General features: G+C 40.6%; 1 pseudogene; it reads right to left on the bottom strand.

The window, feature by feature from the left end:
- Positions 1-1339: 1339 nt before the first annotated feature.
- LOC137262979 (neural cell adhesion molecule 2-like) lies at positions 1340-24166 on the bottom strand (annotated as a pseudogene).

Genomic DNA, 24166 nt, shown 5'->3' with positions numbered 1-24166 from the left:
AGAAATAGTGCACAGCAGTGTAGGGAGGGAGAGCGGAGGGTTGGGTACTGCCAGTATACTCAAATTGGTAAGTTTCGTTTCAAATAGATACTTAAAGCCAGTATGTTTTCATAATGAGTTAATGCCAGTAACTGATAATATTTAGCACGTGATGGATTAGCATGATAATATGATGGAATAGTTTTCTTGCGGCTTCCAGAATAATAAGGACAAATAAGGAAAAAATGGTACTCATCCTCGATTTGCTGCAATTGGTACTTAGTGCATAATAACATTCTTTTCTCAACAGTTTTATCAAACCTATACTGTTGAGTATTTAACTTATTTAAAAGACAACGAAACTTACATAGGATTCTTCTCAAATCGTGTCTGTCAGCAGGTGCGGCTATGTATTTCTCAGGACCCAAAAAGTGAGAATTACTAATCTTAGAATGTCAATCTTGAAACTGGATATCTTCACAACGTTGTTGAAACTGCTTAATAAATATGCCAGCGTGACCACAATCCTGGGCGACCCATACATATGAGAAACCAGTGTACCAAAGTAATAATCTAACTTGTGACACCCAATTTATTATCCCATTTTTGTCGTATATCTTGAGCATCTCATAACAGGCTTTTCGATATCCTGTATGTTCCATGTATAATAGTCGACACCGGTGCTTGATACAGCGAGTATAATATTTAACACAAAGCGGGTGTCTGCCTGTCTGACCAAGAATGGCATTTGTGGAAACAGCTTTACTGATACCTAGATTTATAATTTCAGTTTTAATATTTGCCAAGACATTTCTCATGGGCCATTGTGGTGAAAAACATAATCTGTTGCCAAATCAGTGTTGTTGATATACTATATGTACTGTGAGTAAAGCTCAAAGCTTTTCGTTACCAGCGTCCGCTCGCTGAAAGGACATACTGTTCGGTGACTGCATTCGCCGGGTATGTAGAGGGCAAGCAGGAACATATCTCATAACTGTCGATATCAGTACAGTCCTCTGTAAAAGAGGACATTGTGGAAAATATTTCCTGTTCACACCTATTGCAGTACTCTTATTTTTCCAGCTGAAATTGTAAGAATTTGCAGATGTTGAACTATATAGGCTTCGCCTGATACTTTGATCCTCTGTTGAAGAAGTGAAGGGTGGAGAGACGTGTAGATGTGGAACTGTACCGTCGGTTTAGGTTTCACTTGGTACTGTGGTCCTCTGTTGTGGAAGATGAAGAGTGGAGAGATGTCCAGATATGGAACTGTACCGTCAGTTTAGACTTCACCTGTTACTGTGGTCCACTGTTTAGGGCTAGGAAGGGCGAAGACACTTGTAGAAGTGGACCTGTACCGTCAGTTTGGGTTTCGCCAGGTACTGTGGTCCTCTGTTGAGGAAGATGAAGGGTGGAGAGACGTGTAGATGTGGAATTGTTCCCTCAGGAGTCGCTCGTAATCGTGTAGAGGTAAGATATCGTTGTTGGAAGCACGAGATACATCACTGAAGTCATGGGATAATCTCTCTGCCATCACAGTAAGGTAGTCACCACATCTGTAATTACAACAGTACACTTATATTTCTATAGATGATCCTGATGGTTGTTGTTCGTTGTTTAACGCCACACTCAGTAATACTTCAGCTATATGGCAGCTGTCTGTAAATAATGGAGTCTGGACCAGACAATCCAATTATCAACAGCATAAGCATCGGTCTACCAAATTTCGTTGTTTCTTTAAATATGATGTTAGTCTTCTGATATAAGTCGATCAAATAGTCTTTACATAGACATGAGACAGCAGCTGGGCAAGAAAAAAAGATTCTACTCCATACTACTCCAACATTAAAGATACAAAAGTAAATATATGTACCTTCTTCCCTGGTAATCTGAAAACGAAACAAAGGGAACACTTAAAATGAATTAATCGTCTACATTGCCACTTACTGAACACGAGTAGGTGAGTGAGTATTGTTTTTTCTCTGCTTATGACAATATTCATAAAATATCACCGATTGGACAGACAGACTGCGTGTAGTTTCATGTCACCTTTACCTATACTGCTTCACACATTATTAGGTGTCTTCAGCGTGGCGAATGATCGCTTTAACTTTAGGCTACTGCACTGACCTTTACTGAATCCAAACAACAACGAATAAAAGAGACATTTGCATTTGTAACAAGCATAGGTTGCACAGGATCAGTTCTAACCCGGATCTCCAAGGTGTATTGTAAGACAGTGTATGGTTTACAGTCATTATCATCTCATCCTACCGGGTACCCCTTCACTGATTGGTAAATTATACTGAAATCGTTGAAGAAATCAGCTAGCGTTACTAGCCTGTTATGACGAGCATACCAGTGGGTTGTTGAAGACCAATTCACTTTGGGGCAAAGGATAAGGGCGTGCTGCTTGAGGTTTGTTGGTTTATGGGGGAGAGTGAACTGATGACTTAATGCATTTGATTCATTTGATGAAAAATATGCATGCATTCTTTGTACCTTTCACGTCCTTGCAGACAAGAACAGCGACTGCTGCCACCACAACTGCCACAGCAGTCAGCATAACGGAGTAGACAGCTACGATGGGGACGATGTCGTCTACGTTGACATCACCTCCTGATATAACACATGTATTTAGTATTGGACACATATGAGATCCGTCGTTAATATTCCTTATTACTTTCAAATCACAGATACTGATTGTAGTACATTTGGAAGAAATACTTTTTGTATATTTTTCGAAGATACTGCAATTCATAACAAAGTAACAGATCCCTGTCTTCATCACAAAACATCTACTGAAGCGAGAGATGGACAATGGAAAAAGAATCATTCGTGAGGTATGAAATATTACCTCATTCCTACTAAACACTGAATATATTCCTGACATCAATAATCGCCAACTAAGAGTTTTTAAAACTAAGCAAAATTGTATTTGTTCTATGACCAACTTGTCAAAGAAACTACGATTCTTTATAAACCATGTGTCTGCATCACATAAAAGGAAAAGGAAGCAAGCAATTACTGAAGGAGGAAGAATTATCCGTGAGGCATGACCGGAAACATGACCGTTACATCTATCCAGGCTAGTGGATCTTTTATCACTGTACCCTGGTTACGTTTCGTGGAAATTAAGAAGTGTCATATAGACGCGTCATGACACCAGAACACATAAGAATGTGACTAAGGGATTTCATGTTTTTATCGGATTTAATTTATAACAGGAATTATGAATAATAAAATCGTAATAATTAATAAGACTCATATGGCAACATTTCTTGGCTCCGAATTGACACAGTTCACAGTCCTTTCACAGCATGATCGTAGTTAACCTTGAGACACCAACCTTCTATTTCCTGGTAGCTGCTGTCATTTTCACCTTCCCTGTGATACGATACCAGACTGATGAAAGTGATTATTGAACACGAGGAAAATGTGAGGAAATGAATATTAAACGTGATGATAATTAGGTCCACACAAAGTCACTGACACAAAATATTACATTATGATGTGGATTTTGTGTCGTTTCACTCTGAAGTCATTCAAGGTCACACCGTTTTGTGGAGAATAAATGAGTGAGTATTGCTACATGTCGCAATAATTTGGCAGCTATTCGAGGCGAGGAACTGTTTATTCATTTCATTTGAAACTCACCGATAATCAGCGTATCCTGTCTCTGAAAGTTACAATATTCTGTGGTTAATGATGAACTCAAAGAGATGGTTCATTGTCCACCCTTAATGATTTTATTACTGCACGCCGATATGCGACTTTGGTACTCTTTAAACACGTTTCAGAAATTACAAGTGTACAAGAAATTGCGCTGAAATAAGTAACCACCATTTGTCGTGAATGTTCAGATGTTCAGAATGTTCAGACAGTTTTCTTAAATGAATAAAGAAAACCAGGAACTGTTACTCATAAGTGATACATTAAGTATTTAATGATTCATGGGTACCCTTTTAACCTTTGAAGAAACGTCTTCTGATGTATTACATATTTCATTTAATATGTTAGAAATGACTTATGACACCAACCTTCTATCTCCTGGTAGCCCCCGTCTTCTCCTGAGTCCCGGGTGTATGTGACAATGCTGAGGACAGAATTTTACAAAGGTTAAAGTTTGTCCAAACAGACAGTCAAACACACTGGAATGTAATTGCTTCACAAAATCTATTACATACATGTACACGTGCTGGGAATTTCATAACTGTAGTTTCCTAACGACAGTGATATAACGGGAAATGTTTTTACACCGGCAAGACAGACTTTCAGAAAACATGAAAAACATGTTGATTCGGTGCTAACATGTACATTCATCAAAATTGTTTTAGTCCACTAGTGAGGACGTAAGTGACCACTGGGGAAGTAAAGACCAAGAAAGACCAATGACCTTGATGATCGAGTCCTGATTCGTCTGGAAACATGTAATACCATGACACAGACAGAAGAACTCTGTCAGTAATAAAGACTGGCGAGTCCGACTCTCCACTAGTTTTGTTTGCTTACTTGTTTTTCTTAATGTTGCACACGACACTATTTCATCTATATTATGGACCAGACAATCAAGTGATGAACAGCATGAGTATCGATCTTTGCAACTGAGATACAATGGCATGTGTTAACCAAATAAACGAGCCTGTCCACCCTATCCCGTTAGTCGCCTCTAACAGACATAGGTTGACTCACCCGGATTTCACGGGTTTCTATCCAGTACCATTAGAATGAGACTGTAGCTGCGGTTCTGAAGAACAGTCACCGATCGACGTTATCAACAGGAAGTATACCGCTGTCGTGCCACATTTTGTAAGCCATAATTTGACGATATCAATCAAATCGAAAGTCTTTCGATTAGTTCTATAAAATGAATGGTAGATGATTCGAGACTTGATTCCCATTTATTAGGAGACTGAGGGATGTTAGCCATGAGACAGGCATCTAGGTACTAATGTGGTCTCTAGCACAGGCACTTGTGTCATTGCGAGGATTAAAGATTGTTTTAAATATGAACATTTTGAGATGACCCACGACTTGAAACTCTTCACAGTACATTATATCTAGACATAATGTACTGTGAAGCGTTTCAAGTCACCTGTGGTCGCTAGTGGTGATTCGTCTACTGCTAAACACATATAAGATGATACACGACCTGACAAATGACCCCAATTTGCATACTTGGGAACGCCCCACAGAACGATCCACTTGAAACAAGAGGGAGACAGGTTGTCTGGTAAATATCGAGAAGTTCATTTTCCCCGTGCGTTTCACGCATGAATTGTTATAGCACACTCGATTTGGGAACAGGTACAATCCCAACGAATTGAATCAACAAAATATACTGAGCAAATATGTTTAGGACCACCGATCCATTAACGAAGCAAATGACATTTTCCTGGGTTTTTTTTTAAACAAAATTGTTGAATATCTAAAATGCTTGTCAATGCCCCAATCATCTATATGTCTTCGTCTTAAGTAAAGGTTAGCGTGGAATATCAGTATCTTATGCCTGAAATTGCAGTCTTATCATTCGAAGGAATATGCGGTGTTGTTTTAATGGGTAAAGTTGACTTTTCGTCTGCTAAATATTAAATAGATAATAACTACATATAGTTAACTGTGTTTCATTTAACTTTTTGATATGTTTATATCTGTTTAACAGTATTGAGACAGGTGTAAAACAGTAGCGAGACAGGTGTTAATCAGCAGCGGTGTTGATTTCATGTCACGGTTAGCATGTATTGCACGTGCATAATCGTCAAGCTACCTGCAGCAGCCAAGTGTACTCGCCCAATTCGTTGTACCACCTCTCTTGTCACAAATGCGTTTAGTGTGCAGGATCATCTAATATGTGTCTAGCAGTAGTAACCACAACCATGATTTGAGAAATGCGTCACAACCCAGTCGGTGACGCACTGATAGGAACCATACTTCCAGTCGATGTTGACGTTCACGTTTGTGTGTGTAGACAAGACTGGTCGTGCTTCGTACTTATCAAGTAAAAAAGTGGTTGTACTGGATTAATATACTTGTGCATACATAAACGTCAATAGAGATGAAAACTCAGTACGTATTTATTCCCAGCCACCAGCAGCCTGATCTGTGGTATACTATCAATTAAGACTGTGTCAGAAAATGTCAAAGCCATTATACTCACCGATTAAGAATGTATCCCCTCCCTGAAAGGGAGTAGACAATTACACGTGCAAAATGTTACACGACAAATATACGATCAACGAATTATTGGTGTAGTTGCACACAGAGGAATCATAAATACCAAATTTAATTTTGCAGAACAATTCTAGACTCTTTACACAATTGTTAGGTCAGGAAACGGAGCAAAATATCAAGTAGATACAACACAGGTGGCGGTTATTTCACATGACTTCTCGGATGAGTTTATGTCACTCAATAATCGTGTCTCTTAAAGGGTATAAACACTGCATTAAAGGCTTTACTCAGGTTCCTTTTCGCCACAAAGAGGCGACTTTCTTCCTTTCTTGTTAACATCAGTGCCTGAATACCGTGCTATTAAGATTGCAGAGAATAACACATGCAGGGAATAATCGCAACACACCTTAAAGTACTAAATTTTGCAACTGAGTGAGTGAGTTTAGTTTTAGCAACATTTCGGCAATAGGACAGGACAACAGTAATGGGTTTCAAATATTTTTCCTATGTCGTTATGTCGGAAATCGAACCCGGGTGTTTGGCGTGATGGGCAAATGCTGTAACCACTAGGCTACCCCACCGCCCCTACTTGCACTTGGAAGTGCGAAAGAAGTGCTTCTGAACGTATACATTCCATGGTTATAAGATCAAGCTGGATCATGGCATAGCATAAATTTAATAATACCACGTACAGACAAACATGAACGCAGGATTCTAAAATACCGTGGTGGAACACTTTTTCATTCACTCTCACATCACACCGTATTACCCCCGAGTCTGTGTTTTCTACAAACAACAACTATGACGACAACGGCGATGACCACGATCAGGACCAAACAGACAGCAGCCACGGGGACCATGGAAACGACACCAAATTCATTAAGCTCACGTGCTGAAACATTTAATATGTACCATGCACTTTAGTATGTGTTTAATCCTGTTTTGAATGCAAATATGCAATGCCTTATCTACTATATCGGCAATACCGTATCCACTTTCTGTACGTGTGCATGGCACTTTCTTTCTTTGGATGTCTCTCAGTATTCCACAATACGTAATATTACAAAGGGTATACGGTGGCACTTCCAAACGACATCTATAATAATATTTCTTTTTGTCACGTTGCACATCATGGTTTCTTTCATAGTATATTTTCAGTTTATAGGACAAACAGAAAAAACATTTGAGATTGTAGGACTGACTGTCTGACTTCTTTTGGTTTTACGCCGCTTTCAGCAATATTCCGGCAACATCACAGCGGGGTCCACCAGACATGGGCCTCATATATTGTACCCATGTGGAGATTCGAACCTAGGTTATCGGCGTGACGAGTCAACGCTCCTGGGATTGTAGCTGATAACTGAGAACCTTGGCGTAATGTTTCTATTGCATAATGGTCAAAATTGAATTCTTAATGAGTACTACGGGTTGAAATGATCACTAATTGTGAATAGTGTCAGGTTTTGTCCAAATACAGCTTTAAATGTTGCATATTCTGTTACTAAAGAATGTGTGCAGCTCTTACTGATGACCTCCAGTGTAAGGTTGCGTGATGTACTCCCATGGGTGTTGTTGACATGACACGTGTACTGTCCAGACACAAACACATCTACAGCTGCTATAGACAACACAGCCTCCCTGTGTCCTGTAATCACCACCTGTCTGGATATCTCCATCCAGGTTACAGAACAGGCAGGGTAACAGTCAGCAGAACATCTCACTGTTACAGGTTTCCCTTCCTCTATCTGCAGCTTGTCCCTTGTGCCGTCAAACTGTATCTGGTCAGGTCCATCTGGAATGCATGTGAGATGGTCAGAAATAATAATTTGAAATTTTCTTGTGTCATAACCATGCCACCATATATCTAGTGTGGCTGTCTTCCAAAGGGATTCAAGATTGAAGAATGATATTTGATTATAACTAGAATCCCAACCTCGAGTCTACTGATATCACACACGTTGATAAAACTAAAGATATCCTGGGAACGCCTTTGTAACTCTATCAATATATAGACTCTGTTTATATAATTGATATCAGTAGAGGCGAAGGTGATAATCTCTATTTATGCGTATATGTGCAGAATGGCTGAGCAATTGCAATATGATAAGGTGTGATGATGAATCGGATCGGAATTTCTCTGGCGATATCTCGAGACACAATAGCTCGGGTCTTTCCATAAATAATCCGTTTCAGGAAGTTTGTAGTTTCTGTGTATAATCGAATGGGCAAGCTTCATGTTCACTTGAAGTTAGGCATCAAACGTTGATAGTGACAGCACATGAAGTAGAATAAGATTTTTTGAGGATTATATATGAAGAAACATCTAGCTTCTAGTTATTGTTTCAACATTACTCAAACTGAACTCACATAAAACACTGAGTGTGTATCCCCGACTCCAGTCTGACAGTAGTCCTTCTTCTCCAGATTGACAAGAGTACTCTCCCTTGTCCTCCTTGGTGACGTAGTCTATGGTCAGGAATTGTCCGTCCACGTGCACTCTGTTGTCTACCCTGCTGTCTACACTCCTGTTGTTTCTCCTCCAGGTGTAGGACGTGTTCAGAGTATACGGGTACAGAGACTGGTCTGTAGGAAGACTCCGGAAGGTTGTGGAGCAGGTCAGGTTGACAGGATCACCGGATACAGGGTCAGCGACAGTCGTGATGATGTTTGGTTTTGATGGTTTCTCTGTGAAAAGATGAATGGAAATGGTTGTAATCTTGTCCTTATTCTTATCAATTATGAATGATATATGAATTTGTACGATAGATTCAGTGACATTAAGTCATCATATGCCAGAATGTCGTTTGAGCGGAGAGTATATATGAATTGATCTTAGTGAACGTCATTCCCGACATAACTTCTATCCATTCCCAAGGAAGCAATAACAGACGGATAATGAATGTAGTGAGGCAGAATCGCTGACCACATCCGTGGTACTGTCCATAAAACGTCTGTAGGGAGAGAGGAAGGTCAGGTGTTATAAAGCGTCTGCACGGAGAGAAGGTCAGGTGTTATAAAGCGTCTGTAGTGAGAGGGGAAAGTCAGGTGTTACAAAACATCTGTAAGGAGAAAGGAAGGTCAGGTGTCATAAAACACAAGCAACACCTTCATGAAAGTGCCATGGAAGAAGATTGGCCAGTGTGCTAGTTTACCCTTCAACAATAATAAGATATATTTATTTCATCTGGATTCTTTTACAGGATGAAGCTTTATAGCTTCATCGCTAACGTAATTAGTTCTTGCAATGACGTCTGTGTAAACGACATTAAACTATAATGCTATAATGATAAAACTTCCTGTGTAAGTATGGATTATTATTTCGCAGATTATCTGCCTGTGACCGTCAAATTTCTATCAATCTGTCTCAAAAACACACGCTTTTGATGCGGAATTTATGTTTATATTTGGTACTCAGATTGTCTTCACACTTACGCAGTACAATAAGAAGTCGAGTCCTAAGAGACATGCGACTGTTAGGGGTGGTTAAGTTGTAGACTCCGGCGTCCTGTACGTCAACACTGTGGAATGTGAGACTGACTAGCTTCCTCCCCTCCATAGATGTACTGACATTCAGCTGAATCCTCGTCCCGTTCTCTGTGTGTGTGTTGACAATTGTAGACAGAAGCTTATTTTCATCCACAATGAACAGGACAGTGGAATCATTTCTGTTGAGTTTCTGTTGTTTGTATGTGATAGATGTTATCTTAAAATTCTCAGCTGACTGACTGACACTCCAGGTCACGTTGACATTTTGTCCGACACGGGCCACAGTTTTGGTATAAGAAGCTGAAACATGTCAGCATAATTAGTACACGATACAGAACAGAAACATAAAGGCCAACTTTGAAAAATAAATACGCGTAATTGCATATTTGATTCCATTTTGATTGATACAAAGATGACATTATGGTGATAATCACATAATGCTAATTGCCCTGTCGTAAGATGCCCGCTCAGTGAGCTGTCGATCATCACTTCTCTGTACTATGTTATGTGGATTTCTCTGCCATTCTTCCCACAATGCATTGTAAACGTGTTTCAGTCTTATGTTGACCTCAATGCAAACACTAAGATGCTGTATCGGATTAAGATCCTACGATGTCTGCCGTTTGAAAAATATGGTCCCTGCACCAGTTCCCTGAACCGCCACCCTGTAGATCTTCCCAAGGATATGATTCCCCACGCTATCACACTTTCGACACCAAACCTGTCGACCTGTCGTAAAGTGCTCAATACCTTCATTTGACGTCAGACGACAGGCTACCAACAATTTCAGCATTGAGGGAGAATTCACGAATCATCATTGCTCCTGACATAAGGCCATTTTCTCCACACATGCAAGGTGTTGCTCCATGCTGCACGTCGGCGTCGTCGGTGCAGACTTCTCAACAAAGGCGGGATCGGGTGGTCAGGCTCGCTGACTTGGTTGACACATGTCATCGGTTCCCAGTTGCATAGACCGATGCTCATGGTGTTGGTCACTGGATTGTCTGGTCCAGACTCGATTATTTACAGACCGCCACCATAGAGCTGGAATATTGTAAAGTGCGGCGTAAAACTTAACTCACTCACCTTACTCACTCCCTACTCAACAAAGGAACAAATACTTTGGTGTCTAATTTCATGTTGTTTGGTCGATCAACAGCACATAGAATACACTTGTCCAGCAGTATCGTTAGTGGTATATGGCGGTGAGGTTGATAAAAGACACGATTGTTGCGATGTTTTGCAAGTTATATCGCAGCAATATCGTGACGAGAACTATTTCATTTATATCAATATTAAAATCAATATAATTTTAACGTAAAGCTGTCATCACTGGACAGTAAAAATATTAGATTATCACGTCTCTTAATTTGAAACTAGTACGCTATCATACAGACTATCACTAGAGACAGAAGAATGGGCTATAGATGGGCTATACACCGACAGCTGAAGGTTGATCACAATACTACAGACTATCACTAGAGACGGAAGAATGGGCTATAGATGGGCTATACACCGACAGCTGAAGGTTGATCACAATACTAGAGACGAGTGAGTGAGTGAGTGAGTGAGTGAGTAAGTAGTTTAGTTTTGCGCCTCTTTTCGCAATATTCCAGCAATAGCTGAGAACATTTGAAATTGGCTTCACACATTGTACCCATGTTGGGAATCGAACCCACATGGAAGGCCTTACCCACAAGGCTACCCCACATTCATGATTGCTTTGAGGTGGTTAATTTAACGAGATATGGTGTTCTTGTGTACGTTGATGTGATTTGCAAATCCGGTCTGGTACGTTCCAGCTTCGAGACTTCGTGATGGGATGTTGCGATTGGCATCTATTTCGTCTTTTCACCAATTTCATGAAGTCAACAAATGTACAACAGACGTTGACTTTCGTTATCACTGATATTTGTAGCAGCACATGATTGCCACAAGCCGCTTCTAATTTTAATGGCAGTTTTCTGAAGTACCGTAAACATGCCACGAACGTTTAAAACATTCGTTTGGATTTACGAACGTCTGACTATCGTATTTTGATGAAAATATTCCATTCGTACAGTATAAACCGCGTCTTAAAAAAAAATACGATCTCATTATCTTCCATTCTAGACGAATGTACATCATAAAACCAACCGCTATCATGTCCTTTAGGACGTTTTGAAGATTTTGTGATCTGATATGTCTTTATCTAGTTACATGTCCTCACAAGACTTCTTTATCATACAGAAATGGCGGCGGGGCAGCCTAGTGGCTAAAACTTTCACTGGCCCCACCGAACACTCGGGTTCGATTTTCTACATGGGTTCATTGTGTGAAGTTCATTTTCCGTCTCCCTTGCTGTGATATTGCTGGAATATTGCCAATTAGAGGGGCGTAAAACCAAACTCAATCAACACTGACCATGATATAAAAGTATGGTTCTCAGTTGGGAGCTTGGTGTCCCGGTTTCAGATTTCGGCCAAGAGCATGTGTGAATGAATTACTAAAAAAATAGTTATGATAACAGTTATGTTCACAAAAGGATCGCATTCTGACCAAGCTTCCTGGGCCTTCTTTCTGACCTCGTGTAAGATATAACACATTTTACCTCATATTGTGGAAGGAGGCGAGTAATATGGAGTGGACAGACAATGGCTTGTTGCCCAGCAACACCGACCTTGCACATCGTATTAATCGTTGATGATTACTTCAGTTAGAGTTCTGTCGAATGTTTCGAAAAACAAAACACCAAATAAGTTCAAACGTTTCTGCCAAAATATGACAAACTTAGAACACACCTTATACCTAACTGGAATGATAAAAAGTAAAGATAAACGCTTACCAGCAAATTCCAGTGTGCATCCAAAGAAGATCACAGTTTTCAGACAAAAAAAATGAAAAAAACATAATAGGTGTGTTTTCTTCCAGTGCGTTGACTACCACAGAACACTTCAGATGATTCATATAACTATTTGTTAGCCAGGACTGTGATGAAGTATTTCCGTGTTATTAAGGGTCATCGTTGCGCTATTAAAACGTTTTAATATGTGGAGGAAATGGGGAGCGAAAACTGCATACAGACACCGTGTTGTAACCAGTGAGAAACACAGGAGGATCTGTTGCATTACTCATACGTTCTCGTTGTTGCACGCCCTTGTGTGTCCTTGTATATACTGGCAATCAAGGCTACTAATGGAATCGGGTGGGCAGGCTCGCTGATTTGGCTGACACGTCATCGAATCCTAATTGTGTAGATCGATGGTCATGCTGTTGCTCACTGGTTTATCTGGTCCAGACTCGATTATTTATACACCACCGCCATATAGCTGCACTATTGCTGAGTGTGACGTTGAACATCCAGGCAACCATGTTTATTATCATCAGGATCATTGTCATGTGAATGGTGTGTCTTCTTTAGGTTTTAGTTTTAAAGCCAGTTTCAGTGTATACGTTTCATCATCCGAGCTGCCCGCCTACCACAGAGTATCACAAAGAAGATGCTAGAAACTGAAAGGTACCAATTGGAAAGGTACTCAGATGATATACTCCAGCAGAAAAACTGAAAGATTATTTTTTTATCACGATTGCCCATGAGCCATGCTGTCTTGGCAAATATTAAAACTGACATTATGCTTTTGACATTCCTAGATACAAATCATTTGGTCAATGCTGAAAAATGCCTGTTGTCATTCGTTATCACTTTTGTGTAACATATCGTAATAGCACAGAACCTTGTATGACCAGCCGGTTGATAGACCCGGGCCCATTGTACCACTCACCTAGGTGATGTCTGGGTCGACTTCTGACAAAGGAACTCTGGGACCACCTGCATAGGCTTCGTTCAAACCAAGGGTACAATCTAACTTGGTTCGTTATTGATTCCTCAGCGTTTCGAATGCCGGTCAAATAATTGGTGTGGTTAAAGTTAGCACCAATGTTGAATCGCCATCATGTATGTTCTAACCGACTACGCCTTGCTATGTCAAGAGAAATTCATTTATTACTGTCGACTAAATCAGTTCAGAAAACAATGAACTTCTTCGCCAACCAGAAACCAGTGCTTCCATGGCCTTTTAAGGCCACACATTAAAACTCAATCGATCACCTTTGGGATTATCTCGATCGACGGCTCCGACAACGTCTTCCACGAGCCGAGACGCTTCAACAACTACGACAAGCATTGCATAATGAATGACCTAGAATACCCAGGGCTGGGATCTTAACAGTTATTCTATGTCCAGGAGATGCCAAACAGTGCTCCAAGCGAGCGAAGGTCGCAACCGGTACAGACGTTAAAGACAGCGTCTAGTGTAGCGTTAGCGTCGTGATGACATAAACAGTAAGCTGAGTTTAGGCCTAAGTTAACAGGAGTTGTTTCTTATGAATACAGTAACTGAATAGGTCGGGCTCTTTGATATGTCTAACAAAGATCAAACAATTAAGGTAATTAAAAATTAAATATTTTAGTTTCAAGTCAAGTTTTTTTATCGTCTATAGGCCACAGGCCCGTATAACATACATATACAAAATGTACATACATTTACACATGTATACAAAGCATTGTATACAGATGGTTGAGTTTACAACGCATGGTTATAACGATACAGTACATGAAGAAACCATACAACAGTGTAATATCTTAATGAGTTGGCAAGTATTTTGATTCTCTTGGTTCATACACATGGCATACACATGTACATTGGTGCTTGTGAGGGATGCACATCTCCATAGTGCCAAGTCTTTAATTAAACGTCTTTAATTAATAATACGATTTTCGTCTTATCTCCGTGTATTTATTGCATGTGAAGAAATAATGCACAACATTTTGACTGGATGACAACATGAGCACGAGGTACTGTCGACGATGTGTCTATCAAACCAATCAGCATTCAAATCACTACAATGGAAGCTTCTTACTCCCCAGTTTAGGTCAAACATGGGGAGTTATTTGGTTTTAATATCGAGCATTTTAATCGGGATAAAGTATAAATGCTAGTAATTGAATTTCAGAACTTAGGGAATTCCACAGTTGTATTGCATCAGGTAGATATGATCTGGCATATGCCTGACACCGATACTTTTGACGGTGTATCCCCACTATGCCCAATTTTCTTAAAACAACAAAATGCAGTCACCCGTAGAACAACAGGGGGATTAGTTACATAGTCTGTTTCAAGGTATGTCTGGAGACACCGTGACCACAAGTCTCACTAAATTGGTGAGCACATTTCAGAACAAATGTCCGTTATATTCGGACTTACGATATGACTTATAGGAATATGTACTAAACACTAATCCTTTTTCCCTCTCCTGTCACCTACCGACCACGCCGCATTCATACTTAGTAATGCTAAGATAATTAAACCTCTAGCTGCAATGGTTACGGAAATGTTTAATAGACGTAAACGCATATTGTAGTCCTGTACCTACACATATAACACTTTAATGGTGAACATGGGACTGGCGATACATTATTCACTATAACGTTTTCTTTCATTAATGGTGCTTATATACTGTGATAGATTATTCACTTCAAGCACTATACGTTCTGTAGTGTCTTGTGTCTCGTAGGCCATATGGCCGGATGTTATATTTTGTCAGTGTTTTAAATTATGTATGTATATTTTATGTATTCAAAACACGTGACACATAAATACAAATTTTCTCTCTTTTCTCTCTGTGAACACTAACAAATGTCACAGCCATGAATATGAATGATAAAACGATCCCCCAGTTCATCATTCACCATCATGGCTAATGCCCAACTAGGCGTCCAGTACGTCATAAATCCACAAGGTGGACAGACGTGTTGTAAGCCATTTCTTTTTGGTGTTAGCCCGATAGGTTACAAAACTTCATTTTTAGATAGTATTGAAGGCTTGTACAGCCTTTTTAGTAACAATCAATTGTAAGCCCGGGGATTTTTATTCTGGACAGACAATTATTTGTTAGAGTCTCACCTCTTTTGGCACATTTAAAAAATACAGCATATCAGTGAGCTTCTATATTATTGTAGCTACGCACGTGGTGGACACAATCTGATATATGACAGCTGTAAGTTTAGGATTAAGAACAGAAAGAATAGTAGACTACTGGAGATGCTGTGTCAAAGACTGCCGAGCGACTATGGATGAATGACTTAAATAAGAACCATCCTTCATCTGCAGAACTACGGCAAGCTGTGTCCATCAAGGAAGAGGTATTGAGACGTAAACAGTAAATTTCCTAACTCTGAAGGATTTTCTCCACCATGGAAGAAATTCTGTTCCGCAATACCTTGATTGCGTCTCTCATGAACTGGTGTTTCCAGATATGTTGATATGTTGTTATAACACTGCCACAGCGTATATAAAAAAGGTGGTCACAGAAGGAGTAAACCCTGCTGACATACTATTAGATCGCCAAATCACCACCGCGAGTTTGCTTATATTTCCCGAATGGTAGGTGGTGTCCAGGTATTGCTACATCAACACTGCGGATGTCTGCGTGCAGCCTTGCTTCTGTAAGACATTTAAAGTCAGAAGTCAAAATTCTGTGACAGGGAAATAAAGTTTGTCTTCCAATATGTATTATTTCAAAGGTTCTGAATAATTCTGCCCAGGATTAGGATGAATGTTGCCACAGCACAGAAGGACGGGAGACACTATTACAGACACATGGACTGTAGACATACAAGAACCTAAAACTGAGTGTGGACTTCATTAATCGGTTTGCAAAATGTTGAACCCACTGCCGTCTTTATGGTCCACATTGGGCATGTTTTTAAAATGTACATCATGCTGCAGGTGAAGATCAATACATTTGTGTATCAGTTATGTTATGTCCGAAGCACCCGTCTACTAAACGCGTTGGTAAAAGTAAACGTTGTGATGACAGAAGTGACTGTTATCTCAGGTCAAAAGTACCTGTAGTCAGAATGTGCTGGAAGTCAGAAGAAAGTGATAGAGTGATTATAGTGATAGAGTGAGTTAAAGTTTTAAAGCCACTTTGGCAATATTTCAACCATCTCGTGACTAAAACAGTTAATGCTATATAAATTTATTTCATTAAAAACTGTCACCAAACGGCAAGAACACAACTAGTATATCATGGTAAGGCATTAAAAACTATCATGTAGCTGAAAATTGTATACCAAGTAGGACATTAGAACATAGGAATGGGTTATAGATCTCCAGCAACTGGAGGTAGATGACTGGTCACAATATGAGCAATTATTGTATAGTGGTCTTGGATCTCCCAAGACAGCCAAAATTCACCTTTCAAAGTCGTTTATTAATACAAGCCACGTTGACAGCACCTGTGTAGGGTTAGAATCGATCGCCAGCAGCATTCCACGGGTCTAAAAACCTTTTGCAACATCATATATATCATTTCCAAAATCGTACCGACTTGTCGGCCATAGATGGCCTTGACTGAAATTAATTAACGAATTTACGTTTCGCTGTCTCGGGTGATCCATGATTTTGGCGTGAAATTGTGCAAGTAGCTGTTTTTGATAAGTCGTGGCGTCTAACGTTTGATATAAAGATCCCGTGAATACTGACTGTGAATACCGAGGTGTATGTACAGATTGTTTAGAGATGTATATGTGTGAATACCGAGGTGTATGTACAGATCATATCAGTGACGTATATGTATGAGTATCGAGATATATATGTGCTGTTTGTGTCTGTGACGTATACACGCGAATACCCAGATGTACAAAATGGTAATTCTGCTTAATGGTAATCTCCAAAATACCCAGTCTGGGGAATATGAGTGAGTTAGCTGGGTTTTACGCCACGATGTGAGGTTGTTCCCGGTAACTGGACAGCATCGCCCAAACGCAACAATGATCAACAGTAACGGGCGCCTACACGTGGACTCATAAACTGTGATGCGAGATCGTTTTTCGATTGTTGTCCGTCTTGTCTTTGTCTTCTTCCAGTAAACATCTTATGTTATATCTGTGTTGTGTTATGTGGGCCTGAAGACCTTACAATGGTGGCAACGGTGGCCGAGAAGAACTTACGAATTGCAACTTTATGGAGAATTACAAGGAATGTGCTCTTCGTCGAACTGTAACGTGAGTTTGTTCCATTTTGCCATTTTGACCTTGTGGTTGAACTGTTTCTTCTGTGTGATTGACATTGAACATTTAAGCAAGAATATGTTTCATTTCATCATGGCTGAAGGTGGTACAAGTCAAGAACATTCTGGCGATATCAAGCATTTCAAAATACCTATGTTTGACCCCCAAACGGTCAACTTTTGCGAACTTTATTGAAAATGTGTATGAAGTGAAAGCGTGGGGCCTAAACTGGAACTCTGATAAGAAGTTACGAGGGTTAGCTTTAGTACTTCCTGCAGGGTTTTGCTCACGAGTATTCAACGCTATTTCTGATGACTGACTATGCAACTCTGAAAGCCGCTTTGATTAAAGAACTTGATAGAACCCAAGAGCGTACTCAAATTGCTGCTAGGGACTTCAGAGACATGTGTCAAAAACCCTATGAATCGATCGATAATTTCGCACACCGTCTTCAGGTCAAGGTTGATGAAACATATCCCTCATTCGCAAAAGCTAACAAAAATGAACTTTGTGCTAAAAAATGTTTTGATGGTTTGTCAAGTAAGAAATTAAGAGAACAACTGAACATTGCCATTTGTCAACAATCTAAATCTCCAAAATGTGATGCTCTTGTAGAGATGGCAAGACGTTTTGTTGGTTCTGTGTGAGGACAGTGATAAGTCTGTGTTTCTTATCAAGTGTAATTATTGCAAGGTCATAAAGAGACAGTGTTACAAGAAGAAACGAGATATAGGTTCATCAAATATTCGTGGCAAGTTTTGTTCTTCAAAGTCAGCTGCTGATGGTCGTGATGCAGAGTCAAGTGATATGTCAAAGTTCAGGAACTGTCGGAAATATCGGCATATTGCATCCAAATGTCCAGATAAATCCCATGTGCGTTGTGTTTCGTCAGACACCAACAGTAACTTTCCTCCAATTTCTCAAAACTCACCAACCACACAAATCCGTCTTGGTAGCGAGTCTTTCACTGCAGTCATAGTGGAGCTAGCGTCTCGTGTATAAGTGTGTCTTTGCTTAAGAGAGCTTTTCCAAATGGTGTTTGTCTTGAAGAGACAAAATCTAAATTAACTGATCTGTCGGGTTCTTTGTGTGTTATCGGTGTGTTCGATACAACTACAAACATCAGTGGTGAAGTCCGTGATTGTAGATTCCATGTGTTGGATGTTCGTGATGACCATTTGTTGCTAGGATGGGACTTTATGTGTAGGTTCGAGGAAGTAGTCATAAAGCCAAAGGAAAAGTCGGCGGAATTTAGAAATTTAGTTACTGATGGCAGTGTACACACAGTTCATATTGCTGAAAGTACTACTATTCCAACAAGAAGTCAAATAATCTTGAGAGTAGCTATTGGTCAGTCTCATAGTGTGGCCGAAAATGTGATGCTAGAAAAACATTCTGAGTTTGAATCTAGGACTAGGTTGATAGTTGGTAGATCTGTTTCGGGAACTAATGGTGCTTATGTGACTGTCATGAATCCCGATGTTGTCAGCAAACGGGTTTATAGGTGTCCGACAGTAGGACAGGCGTCTAACATTGTCGGAAATCAATCTGTGAATGAATCTGTGTGTCTTTGGAATCTGGTTCCACAAATTGGAATATAGGTCCCATTGACAGTGAACACAAGTGACAATTATACAGTTTGTTGAAGCAATATGAGAAAAGCATCTTTCGTGGATTAGGTTTTGTGAAAGACTTTACCTATGAACTGAATCTTAAGGATGATGCTGATCTCAGTCAAGTGCGACATGGTCGACGTCATTTCAGTCCTCATATCGATGACATTGTCGACAAACAGACACACCCTATGATTGAACAGGACATCGTTGAACCAAGTACCTCTGCTGTGTTATCACCAATAGTTCTGGTACGCAAATCTGATTCATCACTGAGATTTTGTCTTGATCTACGTGCTATAAACAAGCAGACAAAAGATGAACATTTTCCATTAATGTCTCCAAATGAAGCCCTTGTGAGACTTCAGAATTCCAAATACTTTAGCTCACTTGACATGAATGCTGCTTACAATCAGATAAATCTTGCTGAGCAATCTCGTCCTTTCACTGCATTTCAGACAAGCTCGGGTGTTTACCAGTTCACACGAATGTGTTTCGGGTTAAAGGCTGCGCCATTAGCCTTTTCAACGTATGATGCATGTAGTACTAGGTGGTTTAACTCGTGATCACGTTTTGGTGCATTTGGATGATGTGTTAGTTCATTCCTGTACAATCCGTGAAGGTCCCGGGGTAGAATAGGCCCTCAGCAACCAGCTTGTCGTAAGAGGCGACTAACGGGATCGGGTGGTCAGGCTCGCTGACTTGGTTGACACATGTCATCGGTTCCCAATTGCGCAGACCGATGCTCATTTTGTTGATCACTGGATTGTCTGGTCCAGACTCGATTATTTACAGACCACCGCCATATAGCTGGAATATTGCTGAGAGCGGCGTAAAACTAAACTCACTCACTCACTCACTCATTCCTGTACAGAAAATTTCGACCTTATGTATTTGGGAAGACTTTTCGTTTGAGAACAGATCACAAACCTCTGACATACATTTTGACATCAAAATCAGAGAAATTAGTCAGATGGAATTTAGAACTTTCTGAGTACTCATTTGACACTGATCACATTCCAGGGAATGAAAACATTCCAAGTGATGTTTTCAGTCGTATGTCTGTTGAAGACATCAATCAATTGCCAGTATTAGCTGTGACTAGAGGTCAGGGAAGACGACGGGATATTATTTTGAAGGCTCATAAACTGGGTCACTTTGGTGTAAAAAGAACATGGCAATTAGCACAAAAAGTTGATTTTTCAATTACTCAACCTGAGGTAGCTGAAATTGTGGAGAAATGTACTGTGTGTATAGAGGGTCCACATGGTATACCAAGGTCTCCGTTAGGTGTTACTGTTACTGCTTTGCGTCCTTGGGAGGTTCTTCATTGTGATTTTGTTGGTCCACTTCCACGTTCGTCTTGTGGTTATTTGTGTATGTTTACATATTTAGATGATTTGAGTAGGATGTTTTTCGCCTTTTCGGTTCGTATGGCGACGACATCTAGTGCAACAACAGTGCTTGAACGTCTGTTTTCCATATTTGGTCCGCCCTGTGTTTTACATATGGATAATGGTTCTGTTTTTACATCAGAAGAGTTTTCTGTATTTACTTATAGGTGGGGAATCAGGTGCAGTTACACTCCAGTTACTAGACCACAAGCTAATCCAGTAGAAAGAGCTCACAGAACATTAAAAACGTCTTTAGTAAAAAGATCAGAGTGTGACAAAACGTGGGACAGAGTTTTACCTGATATTGTGTTAGCACATAATTCGGTGTTAAATCGCCCAACGGGTTTTGCTCTCTATTTTGTTATGTTTGGTCGTAATAGTTTGATTCATCAGTTGGTGTCATACGATGTTTCCTCTGTGGGGGAGGAGATGGACAGCCGTGTAGATGTGTGGAATATGTGTGTCGAATCCCATACGTCAGCTAAATTACATCGTCGAGAGCAGACAACGAAAACAGTGTCAAGGAAGTTCGTTGTTGGTGATCGTGTTGCAGTCAAAATCTTAGGAGGACACAAGTTCAAGAAACAAGTCAGGATTTGTTATATCCAAGTCAAGTCATCTAATCGTTCATCGAGAAAAACAGTCGTCGTAAGTGTTGATCAGGTTGTGCCAGACCTTTCTTGAGAGGGGAGGGATGTGAGGTTGTTCCCGGTAATTGGACAGCATCGCCCAAACGCAACATTGATCAACAGCAGCGTGCACCTGCACGTGGACTCATAAACTGTGATGCGAGATCGTTTTTCGATTGTTGTCAGTCTTGTCTTTGTCTTCGTCCAGTAAACGTCTTGTGTCAATAAGTTTTCAGCCTTGCATAGAAAAACACAAAATATTGGTATGAACCACATTTATTTTTCAGCATAGTCCCCTTGTGAGCCAAGACACTTGTTCCATCTTTTCTGCCAGGCGCTGATGCCATCTCTGTAGAAGGCGCCATTTTGGTCCTCAAACCAAGCCTCAGTAGCAGCAATAAGCTCATTATCATCCTGAAATCTATGACCACGCAAGTGTTTCTTGAGATCTGGGAACAGATGGTAATCACTTGGTGCCAGGTCTGGAGAGTAGCGGGGATGCAGCAAGATTTCGTACCCGCATTCCTGGACAGCAGCAGTTGCAACGCGAGAGGTGTGTACTGGCGCATTGTCTTGATGTAGAAGAATACCACGTCTGATCTTGCCCCGGCGCTTCTCCTTGATTGACTGTTGCACTTGCCTCAACAAGTTAGCGTAATATTCCCCATTCATTGTTCTTCCTTTTGGTAAGTAATCTATGTGGGTGACGCCTTTGCTATCCCAGAAGACTGTCGCCATTACCTTCTGCACTGATCTTTGAACTGTTTGCTCCTGGGATAAGTGACATGTTTCCATTCCATGGATTCTTGTTTGCTCTCAGGATCATAGTGGTGGATCCAGGTTTCATCACAGGTTACTAGCCTAAAGTGAAAATCTTCTGGATTCTTGTTGTATCTGGTTAGCATGGAGTTGCTCATGGTGACCCTTGTTTGCTTCATTTCATCTATAAGCATTCTTGGCACCCATCTTGCGCACACCTTAGACATGACGAGATGTTCATGAAGAATTGTCTCGATGGATCCGTGTGAAATGCCTGTGGTCTCCTCTAACTCGTGGAGTGTGATTCGACGATTTTCCAGCACAAGTCTATGCACTCTGACAATGTTTTCCTGACTACTGCTTGTTGTTGGGCGATCTGGACGGGAGTCATCTTCAAGACTCTCTATACCATGCTTAAATTCATTGACCCATCGTTTGATGGTAGCAGATGAAGGAGAAGACTTCCCATAAACTGCTGAAAGCCTTTTTTCACTGTTCTTCGCCGAGTTTCCTTCAAGAACTAAAATCATAATTACTGCTCTATACTCAATTTTAATCATTTTCACTGCCGTGAGGGGGGTCTCTTTCTGTCAATGAGAGCTGTTCAATAACTTCTGAGAGTAGGATACCAAAACTTATATATCACATCAGCTACACCCCAAGGTTCAATGTCGTACCATAGGTTGTGACACCTAGGTATGAAAAATGCTCAAGGCTCAAAACTTATTGACAGCCCCTCGTATCTGTGTTGTGTTATGTGGGCCTGAAGACCTTACAACACTTAGCAATATTCCATCAGAATCACGACGGGGAGCACCAGAAATGGCCTTCACACGATGAGGCCGTGTGGAAAACGGAACCCAGATCTTTGGCGCCAAGAGCGAACGCTTTATCCACCAGGGTACACCACCTTCACCCGAGGAATATAAATCTAGGGAAGTACTTGTTATTATGACGTCATATACCGTCATCATTAGTGTGAGTGAATGATCCTTCGTATTTATTGCTAAGAAATATTATATGGGCAACTGATATGGAACACCGCTAAAAGCTCCCGTAACTCGCTCACTCACCCCCTTTAAAATTTGTAAAACATGTCCACGTGAGCTACAGCGACATGGAACTGTTTTTAGTGACTAGTGATCATGCATGCATTCAGACTTGGCTTCTAAAACTAAAAGTTCTATGTAGTTGAAACTTTGACAAGACTATTAAGATTATAGATTTATTCCAGCAAAAAGGCTTTGATTTTTAGGAGAGAAATGTTGTTTTTCAAACAAAACCAGAAACAGTTCTTACAAAACTGTCGCACAGTTGCACATATTACATCCAGGAGGTTCCTATATGGCTGCAATAACGCCGATGTAGCGTAAAGTGCAGCTCAACTCAACTATATCGAAAGAAGGTAGGTTCTTACTCACAGAGGACATCCAGTACATGTCCGTGACTCCAGTCAGACTCCAGCCCCTCCTCCACAGCCTGGCACCTGTAGATGTCTCCTTGGTTCTCTCTGCTGACGTGGGTTATTGTCAGGTCATCTCCACCTGTAGGAGACTCATCACCAGATTCTAGCATGGTCCTGTCCCTCCTCCAGATGTAGGTCATGGTCAGTGGGTGATGGTCCTGGGGTAGACTCCGAGAGGAGGAGGAGCATGTGAGGGTGACATTCTCATCTGATACAGGCGAGGCAGGTCCGGTGGTGGTAGGTGTGGTTGGCTTCTCTGTGTAAAATGTGAAATTCACCGAGACCTTAACACGAGTGTCAAGATTTTAATAAATCCTTTATACTTTTGTAAATGTATATACTATTTATCACTATTATCCATCAAATGTTAAACGGTTAAAGCGTTGAACCCCTTAAAATATTATTCTGTTAATTCCACGTTACTACATACGCGCTACGACGAGGAGCTGTGTACATCCTGCAGCACTGTGTCCGTCGGTTCCTTGACAGTAGTAGGTACCAGCGTCTTGCACAGTAACATTGCTGATGGTAAACCTCAGCCGTGACAGTGAGTCCGTCACTCCGTACCTGATCCTGTAGCCGGAGTGACTACTAATGAGTACTAATAAACGATGCAT

Source organism: Haliotis asinina, chromosome 1, assembly GCF_037392515.1.
Source record: "Haliotis asinina isolate JCU_RB_2024 chromosome 1, JCU_Hal_asi_v2, whole genome shotgun sequence".
NCBI lineage: Eukaryota > Metazoa > Mollusca > Gastropoda > Lepetellida > Haliotidae > Haliotis > Haliotis asinina.
The sequence above is the reverse complement of the archived record's forward strand: the minus strand, read 5'-3'. Positions and strand labels throughout refer to the sequence as shown.